At 39.6% G+C, this 16251-nt stretch overlaps 1 protein-coding gene across 6 annotated transcripts in view; it reads right to left on the reverse strand.

Moving 5' to 3' along the window:
- Positions 1-15622, reverse strand: part of TTLL4 (tubulin tyrosine ligase like 4) — a 60759-nt gene extending 45137 nt beyond the window's left edge. Inside the window, exon 1 of one of the 6 annotated variants that reach the window (XM_004469547.5) lies at positions 15338-15622. The gene's annotated coding sequence lies outside the window, so the exon portion shown is untranslated. Of the gene's footprint in view, positions 1-14974; positions 15189-15337 lie in introns of those variants that run through there. The other 5 variants (XM_012529462.4, XM_012529459.4, XM_012529460.4 and 2 more) reach the window with 5 other exon arrangements.
- Positions 15623-16251: the final 629 nt, after the last annotated feature.

Genomic DNA, 16251 nt, shown 5'->3' on the forward strand with positions numbered 1-16251 from the left:
CCTATCACGAGGTTTTTAAGATGTTTTCCTACATTTTCTTCTAGTAGTTTTATGGTCCTGGCTTTTATAGTTAGGTGTTTAATCCTTTTTGAGTAGGTTCTAGTATAGGGAGTAAGATAGGGGTCTTCTTTCATTCTTTTGGTTATACATACCTAGTTCTTCCAGCACCATTTGTTGTAGAGACTCTCTTATCCTGTTAACATGAGTTTGGTAGGTCTGTCAAAAACCAATTGGCCATAGAGGTGAGGATTTATTTTCTGACTGTCAGTTGTATTCCACTGATGGATATGTCTGTCTTTATGCCAATAACATACTGTTTTGACCACTGTAGCTTTGTAATAGTTTTCAAGGTCAGGCAGTGAAATTCCTTCCATGGCACTCTTCTGTTTACGACTGTTTCGGTTCACTTTCCCTTCAAATGAATTTCATAATTGCTTTTCTATTTCTGTAAAGGAGGCTGTTGGAATTTTGGTATTGCACTGACTCTATAAATCAGTTTGGGTAGGATTGACATCTTTACGACATTTAGTCTTCCAAATCATGAGCAAAGAATGCCTTCCCATTTGTTTAGGTCTTCATTGATTTCTTTTGGCATTGTTTTATAGTTTTCTGCATACAGGTCCTATCCTTTGGTTAAACTGAGTACTAGGTACTTGAGTTTTTTGTTGCTATTGTAAATATAACCTTTTCCCAATTTCCTCCTTAGATTGCTCAATAGAAGTATACAAAAACATGACTGATTTTTGTGTGATTATCTTGCATCCTGCCACTCTGCTGAACTCGTTTATTGGTTCAAGTAGCTTTGTAGTGGATACTTTAGAATTTCTAAGTACAGGATCATGTCATCCACAAACAGTGAGGGTTTTCTTCCTCTTTTCCTATTCAGATGACTTTTAGTTTTATTTCCTGTCTATTTACTCTAGCTAGAACATCTAGTACAATGTTAAATAACAATGGTGACAGTGGGCAACCTTGTCTTGTTCCTGATCTTAATGGGAAAGCTTTCAACTTTTCCCCATTGAGTACAATGTTGGCTGTGAGTTTTCCATATATGCCTTTTATCATACTGACAAATTTTACTTCTATTCCTCTTTTGAGATGTTTTTATCAAGACAGCATGCTGGATTTTGTCTAAAGCCTTTTCTGCACCGATTGAGATGATAATGTGGTTTTTTCCTACAATTTGTTAATGTAGTATATTATGCTCATTGATTTTCTTATGTTGAACCAGTCTTGCATACCAGGAATAAATCCCACTTGGTCATGATGTATACATCTTTTGATATGCTGTTGGATTCAATTTGCAGGTATTTTGTTGAGAATTCATGCATCTATGTTCATTACAGAGATTGGTCTATAATTTTCTTTCCTTGTAGTATCTTTATCTGGCTTTGGTGTTACGGTGATGTTGGCTTCATAAAATGTATTGGGTAATTTTCCCTCCTCTTCCATTTGTTGGAAGTTTATACAGGTTGGTGTTAATTCATTTTGAAATGCTTGGTAGAATTCACCTGTGAAGCCATCTGGTCCTGGACTTTTCTTAGTTAAGAGATTTTTGATGATGGATTCAATCTCTTTAAGTGTGATTGGTTTGTTAAGTTCTTGTATTTCTTGTAGCATCAGTATAAGATGTTTGAGCATTTCTAGGAATTTGTCCATTTCATGTAGGTTGTCTAATTTGTTAGCATATAGCTTCTTATGATATCTTATGATCTTTATTTCTGTGGGCTCAGTCGTAATGGCCTCCTTTTCATTCCTGATTTTAATATTTGCATCTTCTTTTTTTGTTAGTCTAGCTAGGGGGTTGTCAATTTTATTGATCTTCTCAAAGAATCAGCTTTTGGTTTTGTTGATTTTCTCTACTGCTTTTTTGTTCTCTATTTCATTTATTTTTGCTCTAATCTTTACTATGTATTTCCTTCTGCTTGCTTCAGGATTGGTTTGCTGTTCTTTTTCTAGTTTCTTCAGTTGTTCAGTTAGACCTTTGATTTTAGCTCTTTTTTTTAAAATAAAGGTATTTAGGACTGTAAACTTTCCTCTAAATACTGCCTTCATTGTGTCCCATAAGTTTTTATAAGATGTGTTCTTGTTTTCATTTGTCTAAATACATTTACTGATTTCACTTGCAATTTCTTCTTTGACCCACTGATTATTTAGCAGTATGTTGTTTAGCCTCCAAACATTTGCAAATTTACCACTTTCCTGTCTATTATTGATTTCCCATTTCATTCCATTATGATCTGAGAAGGTGCTTTGTATAATTCCAATCTTTTTATATTTATTGAGAGCTACACTGTCCCCTAACACATGGTCCATCCTGGGGAAAGATCCATGGGCACTTAAGAAGAATTTATAGGGAAGCGGATGTGGCTCAAGTGATAAGAGCTTCTTTCTACCATATGGGAGGACCCAGGTTCGATCCCTGGAGCCTCCTGGTGAAAAAGAAGAAGAGAAAGCATGCCCGCACATCAGGCCAGTGCCCGTGTGAGTGCCCGTGCTGTGAGTCAATGCCCATGCAAGGGCCCACATGGTGAGTGTGAGTGCCCGCATGGTAAGCGTGAGAGCCCACATGGTGAGCCAGTGCCCATACGAGTGCCCACATAGAGAGCCAGTGCCCACACAAGTGAGTCACACAGCAAGATGATAGCACAACGAAAGAGAGAAAAGGGGAGAGTCAAGGTGAAGTGCAGCAGAGACCAGGAACTGAGGTGGTGCAACTGACAGGCAATCTCTGTCCACATCAGAAGTCCCCAGGTTTGAATCCTAGAGAAGAGAAAATGAGAATAGAAGACAACACAGACAGCAAAAACAGAAGGAGGGGAAGGGGGAAAAATCAATCAGTCAATCAATCAACCTTGGCAAAAAAAAAAAGAATGTATAATCTGTTGAGTTCATGTACAACACTCTATATATATGTCTGTTAGGTCTAGCTCATTTATCACATTACTCAAGTTCTCTGTTTCTTTGTTGAATTTCTTTCTAGCTATTCTATCTAATGATGTGAGGGGTGTGCTGAAGTCTCCAACTATTAATGTACAGACGTCTATTTCACTCTTCAGTTTTGTCAAGAGTTTGTCTCACAAATTTTGAGGCACCCTGGTTCGGTACATAGACATTTATGACCGTTATTTTTTCCTGGTGGATTGTCTCTTTTATTAAATATATAATGGCCTTCTGTATCTCTTACAACTATGTTGTTTTGTTTTGTTTTTTAAGATTTATTTATTTATTTCTCTCCCCTTTCCCCCCACAACACTGCCCCGGTTGTCTGTTCTCTGTGTCTATTTGCTGCGTCGTCTTCTTTGTCAGCTTCTGTTGTGGTCAGCAGCACGGGAATCTGTGTTTCTTTTTGTTGCATCATCTTGTTCTGTCAGCTCTCCCTGTGGACCAAGCCATTCTTAGGCAGGTTGCACTTTCTGTCGTGCTGGGCAGCTCTCCTTATGGGGAGCACTCCTTGCACATGGGGCTCCCCTACGCGGGGGACACCCCTGCACGGCACAGCACTCCTTGCACACATCAGCACCGCACATGGGCCAGCTCCACACAGGTCAAGGAGGCCCGGGGTTTGAACCGCGGACCTCCCATGTGGTAGACGGACACCCTAACCACTGGGCCAAGTCCACTTCCTTCTTATAACTTTTTTGCATTTAAAGTCTGTTTTGTCCCATATTAGTATAGTTAATCCTGCTCTTTTTCAGTTACTATTTGTGTGGAGTATCTTTTTCCAACCTTTCACTTCCAGCCAGTTTGTATCCCTAGGCCTAAGTGAGCCTCTTATAAGCAGTATATGGATGGCTCATGTTTTTTATCCAGTCTGTCAGCCTATAGCTTTTGATTGGGAAGTTTAATCCATTCACAGTGCTATTACTGTAAATGCATTATTTACTCTCTGAGTTGATTTTTTCATTTGTTTTGCTTGCTGTTTGTTCTTGTTTTCTTCAGGAGGCACTGGGAACCAAACCCAGGACTTGCCTTGTGGGAAGCTGGCACTCAACCGCTTGAGCCATCTGCTCCCTAATGTGTTGTTTTTTTTAAATTTCTCTCCCCTTCCCCCCCACACCCCGGTTGTCTGTTCTCTGTGTCTATTTGCTGCGTCGTCTTCTTTGTCCGCTTCTGTTGTTGTCAGAGGCACAGGAATCTGTGTTTCTCCTTGTTGCATCATCTTGTTGCATCAGCTCTCCGTGTGTGTGGCGCCATTCCTGGGCAGGCTGCATTTTTTTTCACGCTGGGCGGCTCTCCTTAGGTGGCGCACTTCTTGCACCATGTGGCTCCCCTACCCGGGGGACACCTCTGCGTGGCACAGCACTCCTTGCACGCACTGCATATGGGCCAGCTGCACACGGGTCAAGGAGGCCTGGGGTTTGAACCGCAGACCGCCCATGTGGTAGACAGATGCCCTAACCACTGGGCCAAGTCTGCCACCCTAATGTGTTTTTTATCTCATCTATGATGTCTTTCATTCCCATGAGCTCTGTTGCTTTTCTATTCAGGTTTTCAAATTCTTCTTTGTGCTCATTCAATGTCTTCTTGATTTTATTTAGTTCTTCAACCATATTGTCTTTCAACTCATTAATTTTATTTTGGAAATTTGTGTGCATCTCGTTAACTAATTGTTTCAAATCCTGCATCTCTTCTGGGGCTTTAATATATTCCTTTTCTTGGACCATGTCTTCCATTTTCTTAGTATGGCACATAATTTTTGATGTCTAGGCATCTGATTAGGATGGTTTACTAAGATGCTCAGTTTCTGTCTTTCATAGGGATTTAGTGGCAGGAGGCTGTGTGTTACTGCTATTCTTTGATTCTTGGTTCAACCTGGGTCTTTGGGATTGTCCCTGTTAGATGCTCAAATCTAGGCTATAGACCCAGTAATTGGTTGCAAACCTGCTTCCTAGAGCCTTGGGAAGGAGGCTATAAAAAGCCTCTCTTATTTACTTTTACTTTCCTCATATGTACTTCCTTTGTCTTCCAGCAGATGGCACTATTTGGTTACCCTCTGAGTTCAATGCCTGGTCAAGAGTGTTTGCTGCAACAGTACTGGATCAATGTGATATAGGCCCCTGCCTGGAGTCTAAGAGACTTGTAATTCAAACTTTCTCAGAGACAGTTCTCTAATCTTCACTGGAGGCCCCTCCCTTTTCCAGGATAGGAAATAATTCCACTGTCCTTTGCATCCTCAACAATCCTCGTTAGTAGAGGGGAAGATTGAGAAGGTTGAATCTCTTAAGTCCTGTGCAGGATCCCAAAGCAAACAATGGTACAGCCCCACCCAGCACGGAAGGGTTCATGGGACACAGCAGACCAAATCTGTGGGTCAAAAACTGAGTCAGCCTTAGGCCCCCTTGGGGCCCCCATTTGTCTATAGCCACCAGCCCCTAAGCCTGAGAATTCAAAAGTGTTTTTAATGAATGTGTTGGGGGGGGGGAGCAGCAGTAGCAGCTGTCACTTTAACTTACTTTTGCCATTGCAATTCTTTTCCTTCATCCCTCTCTCTTCTGGGTGGTGTCTTGCCTTTCCCTGGTATCCTAAACCCTAGAAGATTTTTTTTTCCAGGCCATTTCTGTCTGTCCACTTGTTATTTTCCTGGGAGAGAAGACAGCACTGTCTTTCCAGTCTCCCATCTTCCTGGAAGTTGGTCAACTGATTTTTGACAAGGCTGCCAAGTCCACTCAATTGGAAAAGAATAGTCTTCAACAACTGGTGCTGGGAAAACTGGATATCCATAGAAGAATGAAGGCATACCCTTACTTCACATTGTATACAAAAATCAACTCAAAATGGATCAAAGACCTACTTATATAAACCAGGACTATAAAACTCATAGGAAAAAACATAGGAAAACATCTTCAGGATCTTGTGTTAGGCAATGGTTTTTTATACTTTTCATCAAAAGCACGAGTAACAAAAGAAAAATTAGATAAGTGTTATTTCATCAAAATTAGAAACTTTTTTTCATTTTTAAGACAGCACCAGGGATTGAACCTGGAACCTTGTATTTGGGAAGCAGCAGCTCAAACCACCAAGCGATGCCTGCTCCTTAAAATTAAAAACTTTTGTGGGCTATCTGACCTCTTTCCAGGAGACTGGAGTCAAAGACCAGTAAGTTGGTCATAATAGTAGGTGAAGAAATTAATGAAGACTATCCAGTAGAAATTCATGATTATTTATCATCATTTGAGAATTCCACTGATGCTATGGATGAGATCCTCAAGACTACGATGTCTGTTTCTAGAAATGAATTGTTACAGAAATTGGAGCCACGTGAACAAGCAAAAGTGGATTTCGTTTCTACATACACATTAAATTCAATGTTTTGGGTTTACCTGGGAACTCAAGGAGTTAATCCTAAGGAACATCCAGTAGAGCAAGAATCGGAAAGAATCAGAGTATACATGAACAGAATCAAAGAAATAATAGATTAAAAAGGCTGGCAAGCTGGACAGAGGTACAGGTTCAAGATTTGTAAAAAATGCTCTCTGGGAATCAAAACCTAAAAAGGCATCGAAAGTTGCCAGTAAAGGATAAGTAAAACTAACTTTTTGGTTTTGATGTATATCATTGAAAAAAATATGTATCATTTTTATTGTTTTCCACAAAACACATGAAGACCATGTGGCAATGCAAGGTTTAAATTTTTTTTTTAATTTTTGTTTTTTACTTTTTTTTAAAGGTTTAAATTTTAAATGTATTTTTTAATTCATATATAAAGTTTACACTTTAAATTTCTAATGCCATATACGTTATTCCTACAACAATTAAGTTATATTTATTGATTTTTCCTATGGAGAGCTATGAGGTTAAGACTGGTATATTTTATATTCATAGTTTACCATCTCTTTGGACAAGACTCTTATTTCCTTAAATAGGTCATTCTTTCATGTACTATTTCATAAATAAGTGTGAAATTTAAGTTTAACATTCTTTCATAAACATTTTGTACTATTTAAATGACTAATGATCTTATGAGATATGCCATCTGACGAACGAAGTTATAAGTCTAAGTGTTTTCATTATATAACATTAAGAAAGAAATAACTTAAAAGATTATTTTTTTCTGCATAGTTATTTCATCGTGTTTTCATGATTTTAGGAATTATTGCTTTTTTAATATTTAAAGTATGAAATAAAAACTTTAAAGTTACACTTTAATTCTTGGCACTTTGCCTCTACATCTCATTTAAAATAAAATATTTTGGCAGCGGACTTGGCCTAGTGGTTAGGGCATCTGTCTACCACATGGGAGGTCTGCGGTTCAAACCCCGGGCCTCCTTGACCCGTGTGCAGCTGGCCCATGCACATGCTGATGTGCTCAAGGAGTGCCGTGCCACGTAGGGGTGTCCCCTGCACAGGGGAGCCCTACACGCAAGGAGTGCGCCCCATAAGGAGAGCCACCCAGCGGGAAAGAAAGTGCAGCCTGCCCAGGAATGGTGCCGCCCAAGCCCACACAGAGAGCTAACACAACAGGATGACGCAGCAAAAAGAAACACAGATTCCTGTGCTGTTGACAACAACAGAAGCAGACAAAGAAGACGCAGCAAATAGACACAGAGAACAGACAACTGGGGTGAGGGGGAAGGGGAGAGAAATAAATAAATAAAATCTTAAAAAAAAAAAAAAGACACAGCAAATAGACACAGAGAACAAACAACCGGGGTGGAGGGGAAAGGGAGAAAAATAAATACATAAATAAATCTTTAAAAAAATAAAATAAAATAGTTTATTCTCATGCTTTACAAAATCCATTACATTTTAAGTTGTATGTAAATGGCTGGAATTTTGGCATAATGGCTCTATTAGTCAGCCAAAGGGGTACTGATGCAAAATACCAGAAATTGGTTGGCTTTTATAAAGGATATTTATTTGGGACAGGAGCTCACAGATACCAGGCCATAAAGCATAAGTTACTTCCCTCACCAAAGTCTATTTTCACGTGTTGGAGCAAGATGGCTGCCTATGTCTGGGAGGATTCAGGCTTCCTGGGTTCCTCTCTTCCAGGATCTTGCTTCTTCCTGGGCTCAGGGTTCCTCTCTTCCTGGGGCTTGCTTCTCTTTCCTCTGTTTGCTACTTCCAAGGGCTCCAGCTTAAGGCTTCAGCATCAAACTCCAACATCAAAAACCCTCAATTCTGTCATTTGCCCTGCCTTTTATCTCTGAGTCCGCACCCTCTAAAAGGTGGGGACTCAATGCCCTACTGGCACAAGAGGTTTACATGATTACTTAATTCAAGGAAACCTATGAATCCAATATAATTTAATATGCCCAGAGGAAAAGATCAGTTTACAAACATAATCCAGTATTTCTTTTTGGAATTCATATCTATATCAAACTGCTACAATGGCTAAACCCTATTAATAAAGGTTGTAAACGTTGTGTAGCTAAGTTGTTTATTTTTCCCTTTTTTTTTAAGTTTGCCCTTCAAATTAGGAAGACAGAATTTAGAAACTATCACAAATAGAGAAATTCATGAATTTTTGCTATTGATGCATATTGCTTTAGATAACTGCACACAGTTCTGTTGGTCTCAATTTTTTAGATTTTTTGATTATGTCTTTGAGGAGATATCAAGTACATAAAAGTGTTTTGGAACAACTTACATAATCCTACTTAAGTAGATAGATAAACAAAGGAGACTGCATTGTGTTCATATTCTAATTTAGCTTTTGGGAATATTTGTTATAGAGAATTTTATATATTAAACTTTTTTAAATGTCTAAGCCTATGAATTTTAATTATACGCCCTTAATGCTTTCAGTCTTTGAATCCACATTATCATGTGTAGGAATACCAAGTACAGGAAAGTAATTTCTGAAAAAGGAGCTGTTAAAATTTTCTGCATTATTAATTCTCCATAAGTAAGCTTGAATAAATGGATTTCTTGATTTATGATACCAGATATTGGAGATGTAATGATTTTGTAAAGCACAATGAACTCTTTCTAGGACACATGAAAAGGAAGTCACTGATGGAGGCAGAAAGTTTCTCCTGGCTCTCATGTCAGTCAATTTTTGAAGTGGAAGAACATCTATACTTATTTCACTCCTTTCTTCACCTTCATCCTCTCAAATTTCTGCTATTTTCTTTAAAGTAATATCTTCATGAGAGACATGTTAAAAATAGATCAAGTGTAGTATACATGTCTGTGTTATTTCTTGCAAAGAAATTTGTAACTTGCATCTCTGTATTTTTTAACTTCATAAGAAAAGATTCAATTAAAAATGTTCAATGAAAACTGGAGAAAATTATTCTCCAAATTACAGGTTTGTAATTACAGGTCCAATTCTACATTCTGTTAAATTGGGGATCATTAAATGAATACTTCTTTCAGTGTTAACTATTATAAATAAAAATAGTTTGAGTGTAAAAGAAAAAAAAAACTTTTGTGCATCAAAAGACTTTATCAGAATGTAAAAGCAATTAAGAGAGTAGGAGAAAATATTTGGAAACCACATATATGATAAGTATTTACTATCCAGAATACATGAGGAAATTCTACAACTCAAGAAAAGACAGGGAAGCGGACTTGGCCCAATGGATAGGGCGTCCATCTACCACATGGGAGGTCCACTGTTCAAACCCCGGGCCTCCTTGACGCGTGTGGAGCTGGCCCACGCGCAGCACTGATGCCCGCAAGGAGGGCCGTGCCACGCAGGGGTGTCCCCACGTAGGGGAGCCCCACGTGCAAGAAGTGAGCCCTGTAGGAGAGCCGCCCAGCGCGAAAGAAAGTGCAGCCCGCCCGGGAATGGCGCTGCACACACAGAGAGCTGACACGACAAGATGACGCAACCAAAAGAAACACAGATTCCCATGCCGCTGACAACAACAGAAGTAGACAAATAAGACGACGCAGCAAACAGACACAGAGAACAGACAACTGGGGTGGGGAGAGAAATAAATGAAATAAATAAATCTTAAAAAAAAATAAAAAAGACAAGCAACCCAATTAAAAAAATGGGTCATTATGGAAATACAAAACCACAATGAGATACCATTTCAGACCCACTAAAATAGCTATTATTAAATAAAAAATGAAAAGAAAATTACAAGTGTTGGAGAGGATGTGGAGAAAGGGGAACTCATTCATTGATGGTGGGAAAGTAAAATGGTAAACCAGTGAAGCAGTTGTGGGAAACAGTTTGGCAGTTCCTCAGAAAGTTAGGTATGGAATTATCAAATATCTGGCAATCCCATCCTAAGTATATACTCAAAAGAACTGAAAGCAGGAACTCAGATACTTGCACAGTGATGTTCACAGTGGCATTATTCACAATTGCCAAAAGATGGAAGCAACCCAAGGGTCCATCAACAGAAGAATGGATAAACAAAAAATCCATTGTTTATGTATATAATATACATTGTTTCTGTATATATATACAGTGGAATATTATTCATATACGGAAAGGAATGTAGTTCTGATACATTCAACAACATGGATGAACCGTGAAGACATCATGTTATGTAAAATAAAATAAGTTAGGCACAAAAGGACAAATACTGTATGATCTTGCTAATATGACATAATCAGAATAAGCAAATTCAGAGTCAAAAACCAGAATACAAGTTACCAAGGCCTGGGGTGGGTTAGAATGGGTAGTTAACGTTTACTTGGTACAGGGTTTCTGTTTGGGGTTATGAAAAAGTTGTGGTTATGGACAGACGTGGCAGTAGCACATAATTGTGAATATAATTAACTCTACCGAATGAAATATTTGAATGTAGTTAAAAAGGAAAATTTTGGGGGGAGGAGTGGGGTGAAAGGGGTGGGGGTATATGGGGACCTAATATTTTTTTAATGTAATATTAAAAAAATAAAGACAAAAAATAAATAATAATAAATATAAATAAACAGAATAAAAAGGAAAATTTTAAGTTGTAAATATGTTGTTAGAATTTTTTTTTTTTTTAAATCATAGGACTGTACAATCCAGTGAACCCTCACCTAAACTAGGGACTATAGTTAATAGTACAACTATAATGATATTCTTTCATCAATCTGTAACAAAGTTACCACACTAAGAGAAAGTGCTAATAATAGGGAAAACTGTATGTGGGGGGGGGGGTGGGTATATGGAACTCTGTATTTTCTGCATGACTTTTCTGTAAAAATATAACTTCTTTAATTAGAAAAAAAGTCAATGCCAGTTTTAAGAATGTTCTCCAAGCTCTTAAAAAAAAAAAAAGAAGTATATTAAATCACAACCCTCAAGTATGCATCTTTTAAATATTCTGTTAGAAAATGAGAAGTACATATAAAGCACTAGAGCTGCATACAGAAGACAATGACTGACTCTAAATAAAGCACTTGTATGACTGAATTACAAGCTTTTTTTTTTTTTGGTGGTAACCATGTTTACCTGGCAAAAAATGACACATAAATATGGATATTTGAACCTTAGTATCTGGCAGACATTTTCTCAAAAATGAAACAAAGTAATACTGTAACTTTATAGAAAACAACTGACATTATTTGTTGCCGATGATAAAATTTGAACTTCTAGTGAAAACAGGAATTTTGGAAAACTCATATCTGCCACCATGAACCTGACTGTTTCTCAATTCTTAAAGGTTTTTCTGATGAGTTCATGGTGATACTATGAGTTTTTCATATTATATAATAAAATACAGCAACATTTGGAGGATCTGCCTAACTAAGTGAACCTGTATTATCGAAATATCTACAGATTCATGCGTGGGTAAAAGATCTATTCAAAGTGTGAGACAGACCAATGGATTTTAATTTAATCAATTATGAAAAGTTCACTGATATCATTTTAGATTCCACATTGCAATTAACCTTTACAAATCCACACTGTTAGGTTTTCTGTAATGCCAAAGAAAAACTGCAATTCTCTGAAAAGGCTATTGAAATATTCCTCCTTTTTCTAACTAAATATTTATGTGAGTCTAAAGATTTTCATCATAATTCAACTAAAATAACATATCATGACAGAGTACAGAAACTAATATGAAAATATAGCTGTCTTCTATTAAGCCAGACATTAAAGAGATATGCAAAAACAATGCTACTCATTAATTTTTCGAAACAATAGCATTTTTCTTTTTTAAAATGCTACTTATGCTAAAGTATAATGGATTCATTATTTCTAAAGAAATTAATAAGTATTTTAATTTCACTATATTTATAGCTGTATATTCATAACACACATAAAAAATTATCAAAATCTCCAAAGAGATTTTGTACTGAAAAAGGAGTCTTGAGACAAAAAGTCTGACAACTGCTGGTCTAGAGCAGCACTGCCTATCCAGCATACCCATGTAGGCTCCTAAAGGACAGGGTCCTTTGTAATTCAGGACCTAACAGAAATTAGGACTGTCAATATTTGTTCCAAAATGCCAGGTCTAGTTTTCCAATCCCACCAGAAGAGAGGGTGAAAAGTTCAGGGCATCAAAGAAATGCATTTTCTCTGCATTTCACTAACAGACCAAAGCATCTGATACCATACTAAACTCCAGACAGACCATGATTAGATATTTTCAAAGAATCTGGTGGGGAAGCTAAACCCAACTCCAGCACATGAGTATCAGAAACTAAGGTTCCCAATACAGTTTTCAACAAGTGACAGATTTTCTTTCACGTTTATTTTCATATTCGGGTATGCATTCTCTGCCCACTTCTTCTACCCCTTTTCTTCTGCCCATCCCTTCACTTTGCCTGGCACATAGTACGCACCCAATAAATGGCAGCTCCAATAAGCTCTCCCAGAACATATTCCATCCATGACTTTAATTGTCTCCTACATTCTCAGCTCTCGTCATCACCCTGACCTCTGTTATGAGCTCCAGACCTTGACCTCCTGCACCTTTCTACGTGGATGCACTGCAGGGACCTCAACTCAACATGGCCTAAACTTAACTCCTTTATCTCCCCCCCAACACACACAAAGCTGTCCCTCCTCCTGATAGTCGGCTCTCCTTTTGTATCACCTCCCACTTAGTAACTGAAGTCAGAAGCCTGGAATCTTTCCAGACTGCTTGTTCCCATCCTCCTATATCTACTTTGCCACCAGGTTTTGTCGATTCTACCCCCTACACTTCTCTAAACCCAGGGTTCTTAACAAGGGGTCCGTGACCTTGAATTGAAATTCAGAAAACATTATTCTGGGGACATGTTGGTTCAGGTATAATATATTTTATTAAATAATACACAGTATAGTGGGGACTTAGTAAGGGGTCCGTGGTTTTCACCTGACTGGCTAGAGGATCCGAGGAACAAAGAAGTTTGAGAACCGCTGTTCTAAACCCTCTCCATATCCACTGCACCACTGTAATAGTTTTCTCATTGGTTCCCTGCCTCCAGTCCAAAGTCCTTTCTATTCCATCTGGACACTGACACTATAATAATCTCTCTCAACACAAATCTGATATTCTTTTCCTGCTAATTATCTTTCTATGGTTTTCCTCGAACAGAGTATTCAAATTATTTTTCACATGTACACCCCCAAAGAATTTTTAAAACCATGTATATATCCCTTGCATATTTTCAATTTGGCACCCAAAATTTTTCATCATATTTAAACAAGTTTTGTTAAGAGGATGCAGAAAATATTAAACATTTTTTAGAAGAAATAAGTTAAGCATTGACTGTAATTGTAACAAACATTTCATGACCTGATTCGATAAAATTGGTTTTAACTATCTTGCTGAGTAACACAAATCTCAACTTAAAAAAAAAACAAAAAACTTCGCCCTAAACAGCAATATGATATTTGTTAGACAGGGAAAGATAGGAATCCTTCTGGGTTTGAGAGGTAAATTTAATCACAAAAGGAGGTTTCCCTGAAATTAATATTTCAAAATTATCTCTTGTTTGGCAACTTGAGGAGGTTTTTGCACTAGAGACAATACACCTGAGTAAGACCTGGGAAGCATGAGGGTTATAACTCCCTATCCCATTCTTTTTTTGTAAGGGCAATTTTAAGAACAGTTCATTCGGAAGTTGATCTAGAAAGTGATTCTTTTGCAAGTATACTGCTTGAAAGTCTCGGGCCCTAACGATCTCAACTTGAAAAACACTGCTCCAGAGGACAGAGCTCTAATTCCTGAGCAAAATATTCAAGGCCCTTTGGGATCTTGCACCTATTCACCTCCCTCCCCCTTATTCCTCACTGGATGGCTCTCTCCAACCCCAGCTCAAGCCTGTCAAACTGTTTCCAGTGTGTTTTTCCAGCCTGCTGCATGTTTTCTGAAGCTACTCTGTATCTGGAATGTGCTCCAACCTCTTTATTCCCAGAAAACACTTGATAATTTTTCAAGGTTTGTCCAATATGCAACTGGTAACTTTCTGGGCACAACAGAGGTGGGTTTTATGCAATTAGTGTCTCAGTATTTACTGCAAGAAATGGAAAAGGGACCCCGGCTGCTTGTTTCCAATCAAAGCTCCTGGACTTGGCTAAATCAACAGGTTATGACCCAATCAAAACTCCTGGATTTGGCTAAATCAACAGGTACTAAAGCTAAGGAAGATGCGATCTGGATTATGTGCCAGAGCAGGGATGACTCCGCAAACAAGGAAAGGATAAACCATTTCCTAGATCCGGAATGGGAATGCAAACACCAAGGAATGGGGATAATGTTGTTTTCCAAGTAAGTCTAGGTTAAGTACCTTTTTCAGTTTTATAAGAGCACACAATATAAAATATGGCAAATGTCTGTTGACTTAAGTAAAATCTGAAAATATGTCTGTCTTGTTTGCCAGTGTATGTCTTCAAATCCTTCCAAGTGCCTGGTTCGTTAAATATTTGTCGATGCTTATTAAAATTGTTGAGTGGATGATTAAATGAAGGAATGGATGAATGGAATGATTAAATGGAAAGTGTAAAATTCCACAGGATCTCGAACCCTATTTGAATCTCTACATTTTAGAGATGCATATCTCCATAGCTACGGGGAGTGGGGAAGTAAAAAGGTGGCTATCCAAGTTAAATTTGGCCCTGAAGCCCGAGAGGAGCTGGACTCACCCAAGCGAGGAGAATTTAAACCTCAGCGCGGCAGGAAAGAGGAGGCACGTAGGCCCAGGACAAGACAAGGCTGCCGGGCTCCGGCACCCAGAGGCGGAGCTAAATTCACCAGGCAGATTAAGTTCACCGGGCGCGGAGAAGGGCGAGAAGGGTTCCGAGGGGGCGCGAAATCCTGGCCGGACAAGAGGCCACGGCTCCCTAGCCTCCGGGAAATGGAGGGATGGCGAGCAGGAAAAGGGGCAGGGGCGGGAGCGGCCGGAAGGCTGGGGACTGGCGCGAAAGGGCCCCCGGCACAGGGGGGCGGGAGAGTCGGGCCAGCGGAGGGTCTGGGGGTCGGTTCTTCGCCTCCGCAGCTGCACTCACCTGGCAGACCCAGCTTCGCCCCGGCTCGGCGTTGCTTCCTCCCACGGCCTGGTGAGCCGGCGGACGGCCTCAGGCGCCCCTAGCAACCACTCACCGCCACGCGACCCGCGCTCCCAGCCGCCGGCGCCAATGCCGCCTCCACGCACTGCGCGCGCCCCCAGACGACACACTGAGGGCGGGGAAGGGGCGGTCACGGAGCGGCCAAGACAGGCGCACGGAATCTCGGGGGTTGGAAGGCCTTGGAGGGAGGGCCGTCTTCTGCCTCGCGCAGGCGCAGTCGCTTCTGGGAGGAGGGACCCGGCGAACAGGATTTTGGGAGATGTAGTCCCCGGGTTAAATCCCTTAATGGCTCTGTTCTGGGACGCCGGGACTATCTGCCCGGTTTTGACGCCATCTAACCCTGTGGAATTCTTCCTTGGGCGTACTTCAGTTCGCTTCTCTAAACTTAAGGAGTCCATGCTCTATTAAAGAATTTTCTGAGTATTTTCCAGTAAAAGCCTTTGGGTTTAATCCCCAGAAATGGGAGATCACTTGATCTAATATCTGCTTCCCTCAGATCCCTCTTCCCCAGCTCCAACCCACTCAGCACTGCACAGCTTAAAGCGTGCCCTGGGCTTCAAGCCTGAAGTTTAGGAAATACTAACTCAATTCGTTATCTCCGCAGGCAAGACAGATGCCGGCCCCCAGTCGCAGATGTCCTAGAAACTAAAAGATTTGGAGACTGTGGCAGTTTGAAAATATTTTATGAATCCCAAAAAGAGAAATACTATGCTTGTAAACTAATCTATTCCTCTGGGTGTGATAACCCTTGGTTGCATTAAATTCAGTTGAGAGGCCTTTGATGAGATGAGATTGTTTTAGGGCTTCCATTTGACCACATTCGTGAGGTGTGGCAGGTTTGAGTCTCCACACCC

The sequence above is a fragment of the Dasypus novemcinctus genome, chromosome 7 (assembly GCF_030445035.2).
Source record: "Dasypus novemcinctus isolate mDasNov1 chromosome 7, mDasNov1.1.hap2, whole genome shotgun sequence".
NCBI lineage: Eukaryota > Metazoa > Chordata > Mammalia > Cingulata > Dasypodidae > Dasypus > Dasypus novemcinctus.